The sequence below is a fragment of the Pyrgilauda ruficollis genome, unplaced genomic scaffold, assembly GCF_017590135.1.
Source record: "Pyrgilauda ruficollis isolate IOZ18807 unplaced genomic scaffold, ASM1759013v1 scaffold124, whole genome shotgun sequence".
NCBI classification, from domain to species: Eukaryota; Metazoa; Chordata; class Aves; order Passeriformes; family Passeridae; genus Pyrgilauda; species Pyrgilauda ruficollis.
The window spans coordinates 218,430-235,006 of NW_024510766.1; the positions used below are offsets into that span (position 1 = coordinate 218,430).

General features: G+C 41.1%; 1 protein-coding gene across 3 annotated transcripts in view; it reads left to right on the plus strand.

Annotated features, from left to right (window-relative positions):
• The first annotated feature begins 4,232 nt into the window (after positions 1-4,232).
• The window catches only part of GARRE1 (granule associated Rac and RHOG effector 1), a 59,054-nt gene continuing 46,709 nt past the window's right edge, over positions 4,233-16,577 (plus strand). Inside the window, exons 1-3 of one of the 3 annotated variants that reach the window (XM_041490559.1) lie at positions 4,233-4,718; positions 4,815-4,952; positions 8,666-8,798. The gene's annotated coding sequence lies outside the window, so the exon portion shown is untranslated. Of the gene's footprint in view, positions 4,953-8,135; positions 8,215-8,665; positions 8,799-16,577 lie in introns of all 3 variants that reach the window. The other 2 variants (XM_041490558.1, XM_041490557.1) reach the window with 2 other exon arrangements.

A 16,577-nucleotide genomic window follows, 5' to 3' on the forward strand; every position in this document is an offset into this window, starting at 1 on the left:
CCATGAAATATAAACTTATATGTTTCCCTCATCCTTCTGTTCAAACTACTTTCATAACTCCATGTTCTCAATTTCAAAATGACTCCTTATTTGGCAGTCCTCCACAATAAAAATCTGTATAGGCAAAAGGTAATAACAGTACCACTAAGGCAGCTGAAATTTAGTTGCCTTTGTTACAGTGCCCTGACAAAAACTAAGTCAATGCAATAACATTTGGGCCCCTAACCAGTCCCCCTGCGACAATCCCATGTTACAGGAATTACCACATGGAAATGATTTAAAACTACCATTTAGGCTTCTTTCTAGATCGCTTTAAATATTTATATGTATTTATAAACATGTATTATTTTTGTGTATTTATATTAACATAAGTTAAATAAAATTTATCATTTGTATGGTAAAATGTTTAGTACAAACTGTTAAAATAACAATTTTATATCCAATATAAGACACTAAAAAAGTCAAATTTTGTTATCTGAAACATACACAACACTTTAATGGAATCAGTTGAACATGATCAAACAAACACAACATCATTTAGTAGGCAGACTCTAATTTCTAACATTTAGTAGAATAGACACTATTTTTCTACACCTGCTCATAAATGTTCTAGAATGAATTCTAAATTTTGTTTCCTTCTTCCTAAATAGTATTTAGACTCTATAATATTACAAATTCTTAACACACTATTAAGTGGGGTCAGTTACATAGATTTACATTTTACTTTTTGTCAAACCTTACTGTGCCATATACTTAAATACCAAATTAAGTAGAAAAAACCCAGTCTAGTTCTCATTCCCACATTTGCAGCATATCTGTTTCAAAGCAATATTCCAAGTTCTAGTGTGACTGAATGTCAACAGCTCTTTTCTCTCACAAATATTCTCTCAACTCCTCTGTGTTTGCAGCATACCTTGAATGGTTCTAAGGCAACTGCTAATGCCTTACTGATAATGAATTAATGCTCATTTGTTAATCATCAGAATGATTTTTTAAATATAAAGATTTCTCCGGTATTGAGATGGCCATGCAAACTATTTTACCACAGCTGGCTGAGAAGTACATTTTTGTGGTTTTGCAAGCTGATTCCTTTTTGTGAAAGTTTTCAAAAAAACAAGGAAAATGAAACAAGGATCCCAGACATCTGAATCACCAGACAGTCAAAAAGAATCATGCATATGTTTAAGTATTTGACTTCCTAAAGCAGAAATATGGCATGCCAGTGACCCCTTTGTGTGTGCAGTTGGGAGCAGCCCATTCCAAGCTGCAACAGGCAAAGGATTTACGTCAGAGCCTAGTCCTTCATTCAAGCCCAACTGGAAGTCAATTTTGTAAGCAGAACAACAATTTAAAACCAAACACACCTTGTCCTTCTTCTCTGGACTAGGGACACTGACCTTATAAATATCTGAAATTCTTCCACTGCCTGTAAACAAAAATGGACTGCAGGCAGTCATGATCATGTGTCACTCTGACAAAACATTCTCACTCCTTGGCTACTTTTTGGAAAGGTTGTTTGCTGTCAATCAAGTCACAAGTTCTGCTTATAATAATGGTGATGACATCAGACATGTGGAAGAGAAGATTAGTATGGGGAATCTAAATATATAAACCAGAAGGTCATGGGACACATCCAGCGTCAGTTGAAGTAAGCAGGCTCCGTTCAGTTCAATCAAAACTGGACTCATCCATGCAGGATTACGAGGTTTATATACTTTATGTACTTATTTATTTTTCCTATGACCAGTATGGCTTGCAGCCTAGCATTTTTTAAGGTGATCTGGCTCTTTGATTTGTCTGACAAGAAAAGGTGATTGTGCCTCTTTTTATTTTTAGGAGGCCATTTATAGCCAGCCATGCTCAGTCTTTCCAGAGTGGGACTGGCCCTGAGGAGCAGCGGGCAGGAGCTGCTCCGGGGAGCGCCGGGGGCTCTGCCCACGCCTGCTTTTGCCAGTTGGTGCTGTTTACAGAGCCCTGGGCAGGAGGCCAGCTGTGTGCTAAGCCTCAGGTTGGACACAATGGTGGGCAGAGCACCGAGGGCACAAAGCACAGGTCAGCAGCTTTCCTGGCGGGCAGCAAAGGACTACATTTCGTTTGTCTGAAATGGGATTTTCGTTGTCCAGGACTGCAGGACAAAAGGACTGCTCTCACCCTGACAGCTGGAATGGATGATTTGTGAAATGTATTTTTAGAAGGTCGATTTGCCTACATGTATGCCTGCATTGTCAAACATGCAGGCAGCAGGAGTGGGTCAGGCTGTGGCACACTGTACAGACTGTACAGCACAGCCCGGCCAGAGCTGCGTGCTCACTGCTGCTCAGCTCCACCTGCACACACAGCCCGAACACCAGGGCAACACTGCTCATCCTGCACTTCAACACGCCCTCACTACAGCATCCACAGTGATTACCAGCCACAAAGGGAAAATCACTGCTGATACAATAGAACATTAGTGGTCAAGTCTGTTTTCCAAAATCACCCGGTCTTCCCCACATTTCCTTTTCCTAAACACTTATCCATCTGGTTAACAGAAACAACCTCTTGTGAATTAGGTTTTTCCTTCAACACACTCTTTAGGGATTATATTACTAACGTTCATCCTTCTAATCTTATCCCACACCTTGCTGATAGGCATATCCTTATTAACATCTGCACAAGGCTATTGTGCCAGTGCTGCTCTTTTTTCCTAATGATTTCTTCCTCCTACAGCCTATGACATTGAGTTGTACACATAATACATTTCAAAGCTGCTTTCCTCTTTTTTTTAAAAAGCATTGTTACGGTTTTTTTCTTGTTTAAACTGTGCACTGATTTCCTTCCCTTCCTATTCAAGGGAGGTCTTGGAAAGCACTCTTATATGTAAGATCAATGGAGAAAACATAACTGAATACATCTATTCTATGCTGATTTACATAGGACTTTACTAAATAGTTAATCTTACTACCATCTTTCAAAATAGAATTCACAAAATTCTAAAAATAGACTACTCATTTTAAATATTGCATTGTAAGACCTCAAAAAATAATTTTAATGTATGATGTCACAATAGATACCTATACCACCTATTTTCTAGCCCTTGAGAGTTTCCTCTTTATTCTTCATTGGTTATTATACACTCTGTTGAATTGCATGTTTTCATGCCCTGTTTATATCAGGAAGTGTGAACTTCCTATTTATTTCACAGTCTGTCTAAAATTCCTGCCATCTGGTAAGACATGTTACCTTTAAGGCTAAAATTCCTACAAGTCCTTTGTGCCTTTATGCTCTCAATCTATAAATTTAATCTGCAGTAAATTTCAAATAAAATGTCTGCTCATTAGGGATAGTTATGTGCTAAAAGTTTTTATATAGCACTGTAAAAAAAAAAAAACAAACAAAAAAAAACCACCCTGTAACAATATGTAAATAAATCCAGGGAGTCAGAATAAAAAATATGACTATTGTGTGTAACTCCACTGTTAGTGTTGACAGAACCACTTCCTGCACACTCCACTGAATACAATTAAATCAGTAGGATAACAAAATAGGAGCAGATTTGAATACCTCCAGATAGTGAGAAAGAACACGTTGGTGTATTGAGCTGTAAAACACAGTCTGTAGAACAGATTTCTACACGTGAACACAGTGCACTTTATTCAGCATGGCTCGTGTAGTTTTGGGATCTCTTGGTAAAACTGCATGTTGGTAAAACACGGTACAGTTAAAAGAGTTGTGGTTGTGGCCATCAGCTCCTGCAGCAGCGCTTGCCAGCTCTTCCCCAGCTTTGTGTCCTGGAAGCAGCACACCACAGTCTTGAGATGGCCAGGACCTGCAGGGAACCAGGGAGAGGGAGAGCAGAACCGGCAGCAGGAGCTCTCAGAGCTGAGCTTGTTGTGGCCAGGCCTGGCGGGACGCGCAGCAGAGCCGAGTGACAGCGCAGGGCTCGCTGGGCAGCTCAAGAGCAGCGGCGCCGCCCAAAGCCCGGCCGGGCTCGGGGCCCCCCGGGCTGCTCCGCGCCCCCCGGCCCGGGGCCTGCGGGCAGCTGCGTCCCCGGCCGCTGCAGGGGCTGCGTACAGATTGTTCACCTGATGCGAGCTTCGAGTGCCGCTTGTTGTTGCCGAGCCTTATGTTGCATGCATATGGTAGCTGCCAGCAGAAGAGGATAACGCATTTTGGGCTGTAGCTTAAAACTTTACCAATGCTCCTTTGCTTCTCCCTGCTTGAGGGGTTTTATTCGTTTGAGTGGAGAGGAAATGGTAGAGATATGTATTTGTCGGATGAATGTCGGCTTAGGAACTTGAAAGCAGTCGGAAGGTCTTATTTGTTTGTTTTATGTGAGGTTATAAACCCTGTTACGGGTATAAATTGCCGTTATTATTATCATTACTGTTTTTATAGAGGCACAGATGTCTGGGTGCTGTGAAGAGGGCCATACCTCAGTGGTGTGTAGCTGCAATAAACTCGGTGTTGCAGAGTGGCTCATGAGGTGGCTTCGGAGGCACATGCAGCTGGCACGAGGCTGAGGCTTGGCTCCCAAAATGGCACTGCATCTGTAACTGCCGGGTGGCTGTTGGACAATCTCACATCTACAGCTGGTGGGTTTTAAGGCTATTGATGCTGGATGTTTCTGATTCCTCAGCTCGGTGCTGTGGGCAAAGAGGTGGTGGTGCTTTTGAGACACTGTATTTGTTTTCTGTGGGCACGGGCGGCTGAAGCACCCCTTCCCTCACCTCTCTGAGGTATGTGGCATGTGTTGTGTGGCTCCTGGCCACATGAAGGTTTTGGTATGCAGCTCGTGGGATCAGCAGTCTTGGCCCATTTTGGTATGTGCACAGGTGCTGTTTGTGTATCGTGGGTACCAACATGATTTTGCACTTGGCTCAAGTCTTCTACCGGGCAATGTTTCTGCAGAAGATAAAGCTGGACCCTTCTGTAAAGAATGGCGAGTTTTCCAAGTTCAAGACTTGCAGAAGGTTTTTCTTTGTTCCTGTATTTTCTGTTCTTTGTTTCCCAGCAGAACTTTCTAGGTATTTAATGTATGGTTGTGATGTAGGTGTGTTTCGGGTCAGTGTAGGTGTTCCTGGTGCTTGGAGGAGCCAGGCTAGGAGCAGCTCAGAGGCACTGCTTTCCACAGCCTCTTGAGATGCTGCTTCCTTGGTGGGTGTAAGGCAGGAGTGCTTCCTCTGGCCGCTCTCACTCTGCATCAGGAGTTACTCAGGGTGGTTAGGAAGCTGGAAATGATGCATATGGGGAATATTTATCCGGGTGAAAGTCTGTTCTGAGACTCTGAAATTTTGGCTAACAGGTAAATAATCCCTCATAAAATGTAATAAGGCAAATGTGCGCTACTGATGTGTGAAAGTGAAATCTAGGTTTCTCTGCTTCTTGAGCGTCAGCTTGGATTTGGTCACTGGCATCTTATTTTTCTGAGGGTGTGCTGTCTCCAGCTTGAGATCTTTATTCCCTACTTCCCACTATTATTAGTTTTCAACACCCCTTCTGCCTCAGTGTACAAATGGTGGCCAGTTTTTCTTTGCAGCAAAACAATTGTATTTTTCTGTCCTAAGTAAGCTTTTCTATAAACGTGACACTGACAGTCATTTTAAGTGGTGCCACTTGCCTTACTCAAAACAGGGTTATGTCAAGAGAAATTGTGCTGCTGCTGCTTTTGTTTATGTGGTAGTACTGTAATAGGAAAAGACTTGTTCTTGGTACAATGAATGCTGGTACACCAGAAATCCTGCTAATGATAGTGATTAATGCGTGCTGCTCAAAATAGCTATCACTGCTGATATGACTAATTGTGCTGTATGAAAAGGGCTCCTTTATTCCCAGTGATCTCTAGGTGTTTCTAGAGTTCTAGAGAAGTGTCTGATCAGTGCAGACAGATAGCTGCACAGGGAGATACAGAACTTGCTGGAGTGTGGCAGCTCTCGGGAGCTTGCTGCTGTGCTGCAGAGCCAGTCAGGGCTGAGAATGAGTATTTTCTTGTGGTGATTGTAGGTAGATAGAATACTATTACAGGAATTGGGTGTTAGCCAGTGCAACAACCTACGTGTTGCAAACAATGCCAGGGTATTGTTAGTAGCTACAGAAGGGGTTTATATTGTACATGAAAGATGACATTTCCAGCAGCATGGGTAACCTCATCACAGGGTACTGTGCTGGAGCTGGCTCTGAGGGCCACTGGAGCTGCTGCACTTGACAAAAGTCTGTGTTGTAATGGCTCTGCTCCTCCTAGAGCTTGGTGATGTGTCTGGATACTCTTCCCAGGCCTTTGGGCATCCAGTGATGGTGACAAGCTGCAGGCAATCCCCTGCTTCTGGGCCATGGCACATTACAGGCTCTGTTTGGATTTTGTATGTGCTGGAAACTTAGTGGGGGCTGTGGATCTAAACCATAGGAGGTCCTGTGTCTTGATACCTGTAAAATCTGAAATTCTGGCTTGTAGGATGAAAAAATGTTTTGAAAATTAAGTAGAATATGTTAAAGATAGGTTTCACACTCACTGGCAAGAAGCTTGAAGTTGTGTTTGTTGCACCTCTGGCCTTGTGTTTCTTCTCTTCTGCTGTTCATGTACCTCAAGACAGTTTTACGTTAGGAGTTGTTTAGACATTTGTCCTTTCAGCCATCAAAGAAACACTTGAGGTGCGTGTGAGGGAATAGGACACATTCCATTCACAAATTCTGCTTTGCAGGTTAATTGCCAATTTGGTCTGATGGGATTCCAGTCTTGTAGTGTGCTGTGGATAAACTGGTTTAGTCCAGTCCCTTGAATTTTGTCAAAACTGTGATTAAAGCAAGGAGAGGAAAAAAAAAATACTTTTAAAATGGAACTTCAAAATTATACTTTTGGTGGTAGTGAGGTGTGTTTCACTTTGAAGAGCTGTAATGTAACTAGACAAATTGTTTTGAGAACTGTGGTCTTGGAATGTCAGTCTTGTCTTACCCTGCTGTAATTAATGAATTAATGTATTGGCTACTTAAGATAAATTTTGGGGAATTGATCTGTGTGATTCGGTTAAGGTCACAAGCTTTGTGAGGCAAACCATCTTCCAGGGATTCAGGCTGGAGTGCTTTGGAGTAAAAGAAAAAGGAGTGAGTGTGTGTGAGAAAAAGCAGAATAGAAGGTTTAGAAATGCTGGTCAAGCTTTGACGAATGACAGAAAAGGGCTGAAAAGGGGAATGCAAAGGACCCCAGGTACAGCTGGGGGAGTCCTGGGATGTCTGTGAGTGTGTGGGTGGGTCTGAGGTGGGAGTAGCTGAGGCTCTGTGAGCCTTTCAGGCATCTTTGAGAGGCTGTGCAGCATGTCAGGCATTTTCCCAGCTGTGATACTGCATTCCATCGATGGCAAATTGGCTTCAGTCTGGTGATAACATACGGCAGCTTATCCAACTCCAGTTGGAAGTGTGATATTCTAGGACTTGGCTTTGAAGAACCATTTGCACTAAGGAAATAAATATTCTTCCTTCTAAGGGAAGCCCTCATAGGAGAGCATGATAGCACTGGCAGATAGAATTTTTGCTGTATTAGCTAAAAAGCAAACCAAAAACTTAAAAAAAATTTACTGTAGAGTAACTGTAGAGTAACTGCCCATGTTTTACTGTAGGGTCACATTGACAAAATAATGCCTTAGGAGACATCTTTACAATGCATCCCTAAGTTGTGACCAATTCCTGCTTATGTTTTTAGTAACATTTTCTCCCTGAAATATCTGATGAGTATTTTCTGGTTTAGGGTAGCTAGATTTTCATTGTTCCTTCTTCGTGTTCTTTTGTTGCTGGCTTTCCTAACAGTTTTCTGCTTTTTCAAGTGGTTGGGGGTTTGGGGTCAATGGGACTCTGTGGTTTATCAAGTCATATTACAGTGGGGTACTTGTCAGGCATTAACATTTTCTGGTAAGCATTTCTGTACAACAGCATTGCAAAAGATAGATTCTTTGGAAAATTTCAGCAGGAGAATTCTTCCACCAGCCTGTCGGTCACTCCTCATGTTGAACTATTCTATTTTTGTTCTTTCCTGATACTACCTATGTGCTGGTTAGAATGCTGTAAGGGTACATGTCAGCTGGCTGTTTAATAGCAGTGGTTTAGGTGTGACTCTTGTTTAGTTGTGCACTCAAAGTTGACATTTAAATGGTACTGTCCAATTATAGAAAATTCCTTGGGCCCTGTGTCGTGTACTCTGCAGTCTGGGAACAGAACAAATCTCCTCAAGCTAAACAGCTTCTGAATGTAAGAGAAAGTTTGTTTCCCTTGATAGAAATAATAATATTGAACTTAGTTTCTTTAATGCTTTATTTTAACACATTTTGGGAACTCTAAAGCAGAGTTGTAGAGGAGAGGGTAGGAGAAGAGCAGGAGCAAGGGATTTCCTTTTTTCCATTTCTCCACAGGCATCTCTAGTGTGATTCATTCATGTGAGGGTTGTCTACCAATGAAATTTATCTCTAATCCTGACAGTAACTGAGTGCTTTTAGTTTCCCGAGTAGATTACCTGACTGTCATAACTGGTATGTTTGTGAGTTTCTGGATGGTGTTGGGAATTCCTCTGGATTTACTGGGGTAAAATTAGATCCTTTGAAGCGTGTCCACATGATTTGTCTTATACCAGGATATTCAGGGCAATGATACTAGGTAGTTTTTAATGAAAGTTGACCTTCCTGCTCTTCTGTACATATTACAGAAGTTGGCTGTGTACCTGGGAACACTTTGAGTCCAAGCACAAGGACTTCCCTGGAGAAAGATAAAGCACCTGAATGTCTGCCGCTCACATTCCAGGAAATTCTGGAGATCTTTCCTAAGAGTCTAAGTATAAGGTAATATTTTTTCAAGTCCCTTAAAAATATTTGTAGCTGATAATCTCATGCTGAAGAAGCCAGATATTCTTTTTATATGATCATGTAACAAAACTGCTGAAAAGCAGAGAGGGCTGTAGTGCCTAGGAAGGACACACACAGAAACACTCCTGTTCTGGAGAGACTCTTCTCATGGCTGCATCCTCACAGCTGCAGTGGAGGACTGGGGAATCACAGGGGAAGGATCGCAGTGGGTAAATGTAATTCTGTGCCAGACTGCAAAAGATTTGAGGAACGTAGCCTCTTTCTGGTGGGTATTTCAAAATGTTTGTCAGAATGCTATTTGCAAGTCTTGCACCAGATGGTTTTGTATTATGTGGAAGGAGGAAGGATACAAGGAGGAAGAGGGTACCTAAAAATGCTATTCTTCCAGTTCTGTGTGTCCTTCTTCAGGGGAACTTCAGTGTAGGATGAGTTTGTAATCTGCAGATACTCAGAAGAAACCATATTTGTCAAATGCAGGTAAAAATGAATGCAGGTGTTCATCATTTGTTAGAGGTCCCTGTGTTTGTAAAAGAGTGAAAGATGCTGAGCAGAGAAGGTACTTGGTGGGAGGGGAGAGTAGCAATGCTGCTTGTGTTGAGATGTCTGCAGTTCTTGGTCCAAGCAGGAGTTAAGGGCAGGTGGTGTGGAGTAGCATTAACTAAAACTGTGCTAAGATGTTGTTCCAGAATTCTGCTTCATCAGTGCATGTTTCTCAGCTGCAGAATAAACTTATTTAGCTTCTTACCAAACACATAGGTATTTATTTGTGGTTTTCCAGCTGAGCAACACAACTTGCAGATATTTAAATAATAAGGCAATAAGATCAACCCTTTTTGCTATGTGAGATAAGCATTTGCAAGCAAATGATGCAATCAAAAACTTTAATATGATGATGAAAAATAGATCTTCTCCTGAATATGCATGTGTTCTTTAGGAAGAACAAAAACCTTTAATTTGCTAAATAAACAAAAGAGAATGAAGAAGCTTGGTAATGATAAGAATTTTGTTTTACTGGGTTCAGTTGTGAGTGGTGCACATTCTTGGTGAAACCAAGACTGTTGTTGGCAGGAGAGCAGAGTGTGAGTGGGTACTTGGACGCTCCTTATGTGCAGAGAGCAAACTGGGCATCCTTCAGTAACTCATAGTGCAGTACAAATAAATTGTCCTTCCACCAGTGTGAATAGTTGTACATCTTCTGACAGAAACAAGGTTAAGGCTTTGGTAGTGCTACACTTGTTTTGGCTGTTTTTAAAGAGAAGTTGCTGAAGTTTATGTGTAGAAGAACAGGGTGGGTCAACTAAAAATTAAATTTCCTAAAGAAATGTGAGTGTATGTGAACTTGTAATTCTGTGGCTTATTTTTGTTTCTTGCTGATGAAAATTGTACGGAGTCCTGGAAAGAAATGTTAGTTATTAGAACCAAACCCTGAAAAACAGAGCATGTTATAGCAACATTCTGCTTTTGGGAACATGCTTGGTTCTGTATTAAAATGTTGGAGAAGTCCTTACTCAAAGGAGTCTTTCTGTCTGTCTTGTATTGCTTTCAGAAGGAGAAGGAAAACATTTTTTTTTTGAGCAATCCTATTAGATCTCATAATAAACTTCTTTGTGTAAACACTGCAATAATTTCCAGGGCAGCAGATTGTGATGTTGAATTCAGCACTTTGACCTCGTTCCAGACCCAAAGAGGAGCAAACCTTGTAAAGTTTTAGGCAGGTATTACAAAATGACTTCGATAATGAGCAAATTTTATATAAAATTTGGCTATGAATTTAACACAGACTTGTTCATATCTTCTTCTTAGCAAAGATATTCTACAGATTCAGCTTATCAATGCGAATTTAAATGTTGTCTTTCCCATGAATGACTATTCCGTTTTAAGACCAGATGTTGGGTTGTGGGACAGTGTATGGTCTGGTTTGGCAGTCTCTGGTCAAGTGCACTTAGAGCTTTTTCCATGTGCAAAAGTGGTACATCTGACCTGTGCTATTTTGAAGTAAATCTGTTGCTTGGTTTAGTGGTTAGAAAAGTTCCTTGACTGGTTAAGTGAATCCGTTGCTCTGCAGATGTTTCTGGATATGAAATCTGTTGAAAACCACTAATGATACATTTTTTGTTTTTGTATAGGAATGTTACATTTTTGTGGTGATGAATTGGTATGATAGATTAAATCTGTAGTTGACACACAAGATTTAGGGAACTGTTTTTGGGTAAAGTGCATTTTCTTCCTTTGCAGATGCAGCAGGAAAGGAGCTTGTTTAGGTTTTTTTTTTTTTTTCTAATCTTAGTTTCTGGAATGGTTGGGTTGTAGGAGGTTTGACGATGATTGTCTGATACAGTCAGACGAATAACAGACCATGGTTTGCTCTGTACTTGTGCTTCTGCTGAGCACGGGTTAGAAGATGAGAGCTCTTCTGTGTGTGCCCTCCTTTTCCATATTTCAGAGATTTCAGGTGCCTGTCAGATCCCAGGAGCTGTCCCTCAGCTGCCAGGAGGTGCCAGGTGGTTGCTGTGTATTTGGGCACGTTTCTGAAGGGTGTTCTTTGGCCAGGTGTGGGAATTGCTCTGGCTCAGGCTAGCAGAGGGCAGGGCTGAGAAGCTCCTCTGGCGTTAAAGGTGCAGTGTATAAGTTTAATTTGTTCTTAAACAGCTGCACAGTTTGTTCTTTGTGCAGTGCATTGTTGGGGGGTGTGTGTGTGACAATTTGCAGTGATTTTTAACTGAGCTTCTGAGGACATGTCTATAGGTTGGCATGTTGCTGTTCTTCAGGTTCCTCTATCCTTACCCTCTTATTCATGATTCACTTAGGGGGATTATTGATGGAAATGTCTGTCTAGACTGCCTTCTCTTGTGTTTCAGCATCTTTGCTGTGTTTCACTTGAAAGGCCTTTATGGCCCTTAGCTTTGTGCAGTGTGAGAGATGAAGAAGACTGCTGCTGGTTTTATATGACATGACTTTGTATGACATTTGGCTTAATGTTGTAGTTTGCTCTTTTTCCTGAGACATTCACATTTTTATGGGGCTTTTTTTCGGCTTCACATTGCAGCCAGTTGGGTGCTTTTCTCTGTCTGATGTCATATGTTGTTACTGGTATTTTAAGTCATGTTCTGAAACAGGAGAAAATGTCATATTTCAGTCAGTTGATTTCTGCTAGAAAGTTGTATCTGTATTTTGTTCTGAAATTGTTGTAGGACAGATGAAGCAGTTTCTTTCCAAAAATTATTGTGCTTTCAGGGAGGTAATGTGTCTTCTTTGCATATGCTGTTTGGTATATTCTGGTCTGGAGCATGAATTCTCTCTGCTGTGTTGATTGTATTTCACTGTGCATGAAATGAAAGACTAACAAAAACAAGGCTAAGTATAGTTTACTAAATTTTCTACACTACATAATAATGCTCCTTTTCCTTTTGACTTAAAGCTTTGTAAGTGATCCAGTATTCATAATCACGAGTGTTCCCGGGAAGGTGTGCTGTGTTTTGATTCAGATGTTCAGTGTGTTGAAGAATAAATTATAATATAAATGCAGGGCATCTTGCATATTGCGTCTATGCTAAATATTTTTCTCTAAAATGAATTCTAATGTGAGCAAAGTTAAACTGGTATAATTTGGAACAGTAGACTTTAGGCAAAATTGCAAGTAGATGTGTGTGAATATTGATTATTGTGCTCAGTAGCATGTGAAAAACCTCATCGTGCCTCAAAGCGCTGCTGCCTTAGTGGACTTAAAATCCTTTATTTAGCTGTTGCTAAGGATTTGTGTTGAGGGTTTTTTTAATTTCTTCTTTTACATCAAACCATGGGCCTAGGTGCTTTAGTTCAGTGGCTTTCTCTGGCCTTCCACTGTCAGGCAGGTAGTGTTTTGGCCAAAGGATGGTGGGTTTCTGTCTGACACAGTCCAAACCTTGTCATCTCAGAGAACCCAATTCATATATTCTGAAAAAAAAGCAGGGAATGGTAATTGCAGCTGCAGAATAACCCTCAGAGGAGGGAAACACTTGACAAATTGACTTAAATATATCTCTGTGTGTCCTTAGGTGTAAGATGCCTTTGTCTTTACTGCTGGGTATTCCAGCACAGCAGGTCAGATGTTGTGTGCCTCTTTGGTAAGAATCAGCCTTTACAGGACTAATACTTCAAAAGTGATGCTTTGTAGATGATGTGAAGGGAAGAGCTAGTTTTTGTTTTCTCTGGTGAAATGGCTTTTTTCCTAAAACTACTGCTTCATGTTCTTCCTTATGGAAGATGCTGCCTCATCCTGGACTGGTGGTGGGCTGAAGGTTGTGTGGCAGGTACTTGTGGCTTACTTGCACTTACACTGCAATGCCTCTCCTTTTTCTTTGTTTGTTTTCTTCTCTTTGTTCAAAATGTTGGGTTTTGTTAAATAAGAGAAGACTACAGTAAGAAACATAGCAAAGCCCACTGCTCATAGTCATGAACTCAATAAGTAATTGAGAGAGACTATTCAATGTAATCTTTTAGAACTATAAATATTAGGTAAAAATCCCTTTATGAATAACAAGCTTAAATCTGTCACTTTTCACAAAAGCATGTAGTGATATGACAAGGGAGAAGGCCTTTGCTGAGGGAGAGTAGATTTAGATTAAATATTAGGAGGAAATTATGCCCTGGGGGGGTGACGAGGCCCTGGCACAGAGTGCCCAGGGAAGATGTGGCTGCCCCACCCCTGGAAATGTCCAAGGCCAGGTTGGAGGGGCCCTTGGAATAACCACGCATAACTGGGGTAATGGAAGGTGTCCCTGCCCATGGCAGGAGTGGGATGAGATGGGCTTTGAGCTTCTTCCAACCCAAAACATTCTGTGAATTCAGGATAAGTCAGGTTTTTACAACATTGGTATATGGTAAAAACCTCCATGCCACAAGATTTTTTCATTGATGCTTTTTCTTGAGTAGTTATCTTCTAGGTGCTTACTAGTAGAGGTTGCTTAATTTAACATTGAAATAGTTTTTATTAGTAGTAAATAAGTGTCAGTTCGGACTAATAAAAGTCCATTGTTGTGACCAAAGTGTGGACAAAGAAATGACCCCTAAACAGAGTGTATGTTTCAACTTCAGAGGCAAAAAAATGCCAGCATAATCACCTGAAAAATATGAGAAGCAGTCCATGGAATAATTTTCTGTTTGAGACAGAGAATAAAACATTAGCTGTAAGAGGAGCTAAGGTTCCATTTTACAAGTGACTCTGCTGTTTAAAGTGATTTGCTGGTAGGCATGCAGCAGCTCAGAAAGCAGCAGGATGCCTCACTAATAGCATTTGAGAGTCCTAAAATATAGTTTCATCTGAATTTTGAATATTGTTATATTGATATGCTGTAAAAAAACCCATCAGTTTCATTGCCAGGCACAGAATCATCTCATTTTTTTAATGCTGCTGAATCCAGTCATTCTCCTTTCCCCCGTGCTTATTTTTGTTCTTACTTTTAGTTTTACTTTTTTTTTTTTTCCTGCTTTAAACTTTAATTGCCATATAAAACTCTCCTGATTGTATGTGTTACATAGTGAGGATTGGAATGTTAGCTGAAAGATGGCGAGAGGAATCTGCCGTGCTGAAAATGCAAAAGATTTCCTGTTATTGTTACTCGGTTTGGTGTGAGTTAGCGTCCCTGGGGCAGCTAAAGCACTGCTTAAACTCTCCTTGCTTCATGGAAATGCACAAGTGGTAGCAGAGGATAAACCCTTGGTGTATCCAATAATACTCTGATTGTGGTTAGTCCCAGTTCTGTCTTTAGAACACATTGTTCCTAATAAAATCAATGCACAAAGTGGTATGGCCTGCTCCAGCTGTAGAGTGTTACTGGATGCTTTGAAGGAAGGTAATTATTTTATTTATTTCTAGACTTGAAATTTTGAGAAAATGTCTCATTGAAATTCGACTCTCTCAGTGGGCAGAACGTGCATTGTGCAGCGTGCACGTAACAGCATTGTTAGGTACATGCAGGCAATCCAGATCTTGTATTGCTGTGGACAAAACCAAATCTATAAATACCTCAGTGTGTAGCAAGGATGCTTGTCTGATACTGTGGGTTTTAAGCTGGGTGGAGTTAATCTAAAAGTAGGGAAAAGAAATTGGAAATGGACTGGTGTTGTTGAATTGGAAGAAAGAAAGCAGGATATGTTTTTAGTGTTCAAAATTTGCAGGAAACTCCAAACTCGAGGTTATGAATAGAAATGCAGAAAATAAATGTGGCACCCCTGTGTTTATGCATTATAGTGTTCCCTGAGAGGTTTCTACAGATACATATTGTGGACTTATGTAGAATATAGATATTTTTTAGTAATTGCCTAACAGAATGATTCCAAAAGCAGAGCAAAATCCTTACAGAGCTGTAGAAGGAAGGAATACTGGTGGAGTAGGAACACAGCTCCCTATTTTTTCCCATGTAGCACTGTGGGGGACAGGAGTGGATGGAAATTCTCCTGCAGAAGCATTTGCTGTTTTGTTCAGTTGTGCTGCAGCCATTGGCACTTTCTGCTGCCATCAGTAATTCAGGGGCACAGGACACACAGGTTCAGGTTTTTGTCAGAGCCTGCCTAACAGGGAAAAAATGTGGAAGAAGGGGCATTGTCATTAAATGGAGAGCATCATAAAGAGCTGCAGTGGAAGTTCAAGCCTTAGATGTCAAGGTCTAGCAGCAGGGTTCTTCCCAACCACTTCATTGTTCCCTGGGCTCTGTTACTTTGCTCCTTATCTTAAAGCAGATGCAAGGAGAAATTTTTTCCTAAATAATAATTTCACTTACCTTCTCCAGAGCCATTGTGGAAGCTGTTGTTTTCGTAATATTGATTATGAAGAGCGTGGGCATTGAATTTTGTCCAAAATGAGCCTGGCTGAGCTGTAACTGCTGTGTGATGGTTCCACTGGGGCTGGAGGCACTTGGAAGCAGTGAGTGTGTGGGAAGGTCTTAGCTGAGGTCTGTGTTCAGATAGAAGATTGCTGCTGAGGTTCTTGAGGGGTGGATTGGCAGTGTCCTCCCAGCAGGCTCCCTGGCAGGGAAGCTCTGTGAGCTCAGCCAGGTGTGCCAGCAGTTTGTGGCAGGTAGCAAAGTCACAAGGCATGGTGGCTAATTCAGTGTTTACTGGATCACGTTGATATCCTTGTAGATCATATATACTAATTTAAATGGAGTTGTTAAATTAATTTTTAAGCATTTGTTTAATGACTGTGTTGTTAAGTATCAAAGAAAACCATCAGGCACTGGGTGCTCAGTGTCCATTTCAGCGTGTTCCAGCACGGACAGCAGTGACAGCAGCCCTGCTCCAGCTCCTGCTGCCTTACCTGGTGATGCTCCAGTGCTCCAAGTCAAAGGCTGATTTTTCAAGAAATAGTTCTCAGGTTTTCTTTCAGAAATATAAAAAAAATTGCTATTTTTTTTTTCAGTGAGCTTCAAAGCTTTTCATGTGCTCATTAGTAATTTGAATGTTTCCTCTAAAGGATTGTGTGTTGGAAGGGTTGTTTTGACTTAGTTGAATGTGCATTGCATGCTTTATTGGAAATGAAGGCACAGATCAGCATGCAGCTCCAGCCTGCATCAGTGACTGTGCTCCAGGAGCCCTTTCCATATGAAAAGAGAAATCATTTCCCAATGATTTTAAAATGATCTCACGTATGGATTCACTCTGGTACAACTTGGGTTTCATTCTTTATGACTAATGAAGAATATTCTTAGCATAACTAAAACCACCTATGCTGTGTTCCCACAAGTTTGTGAAAGATGGGAGTGGAAACAGTGCTGAAAA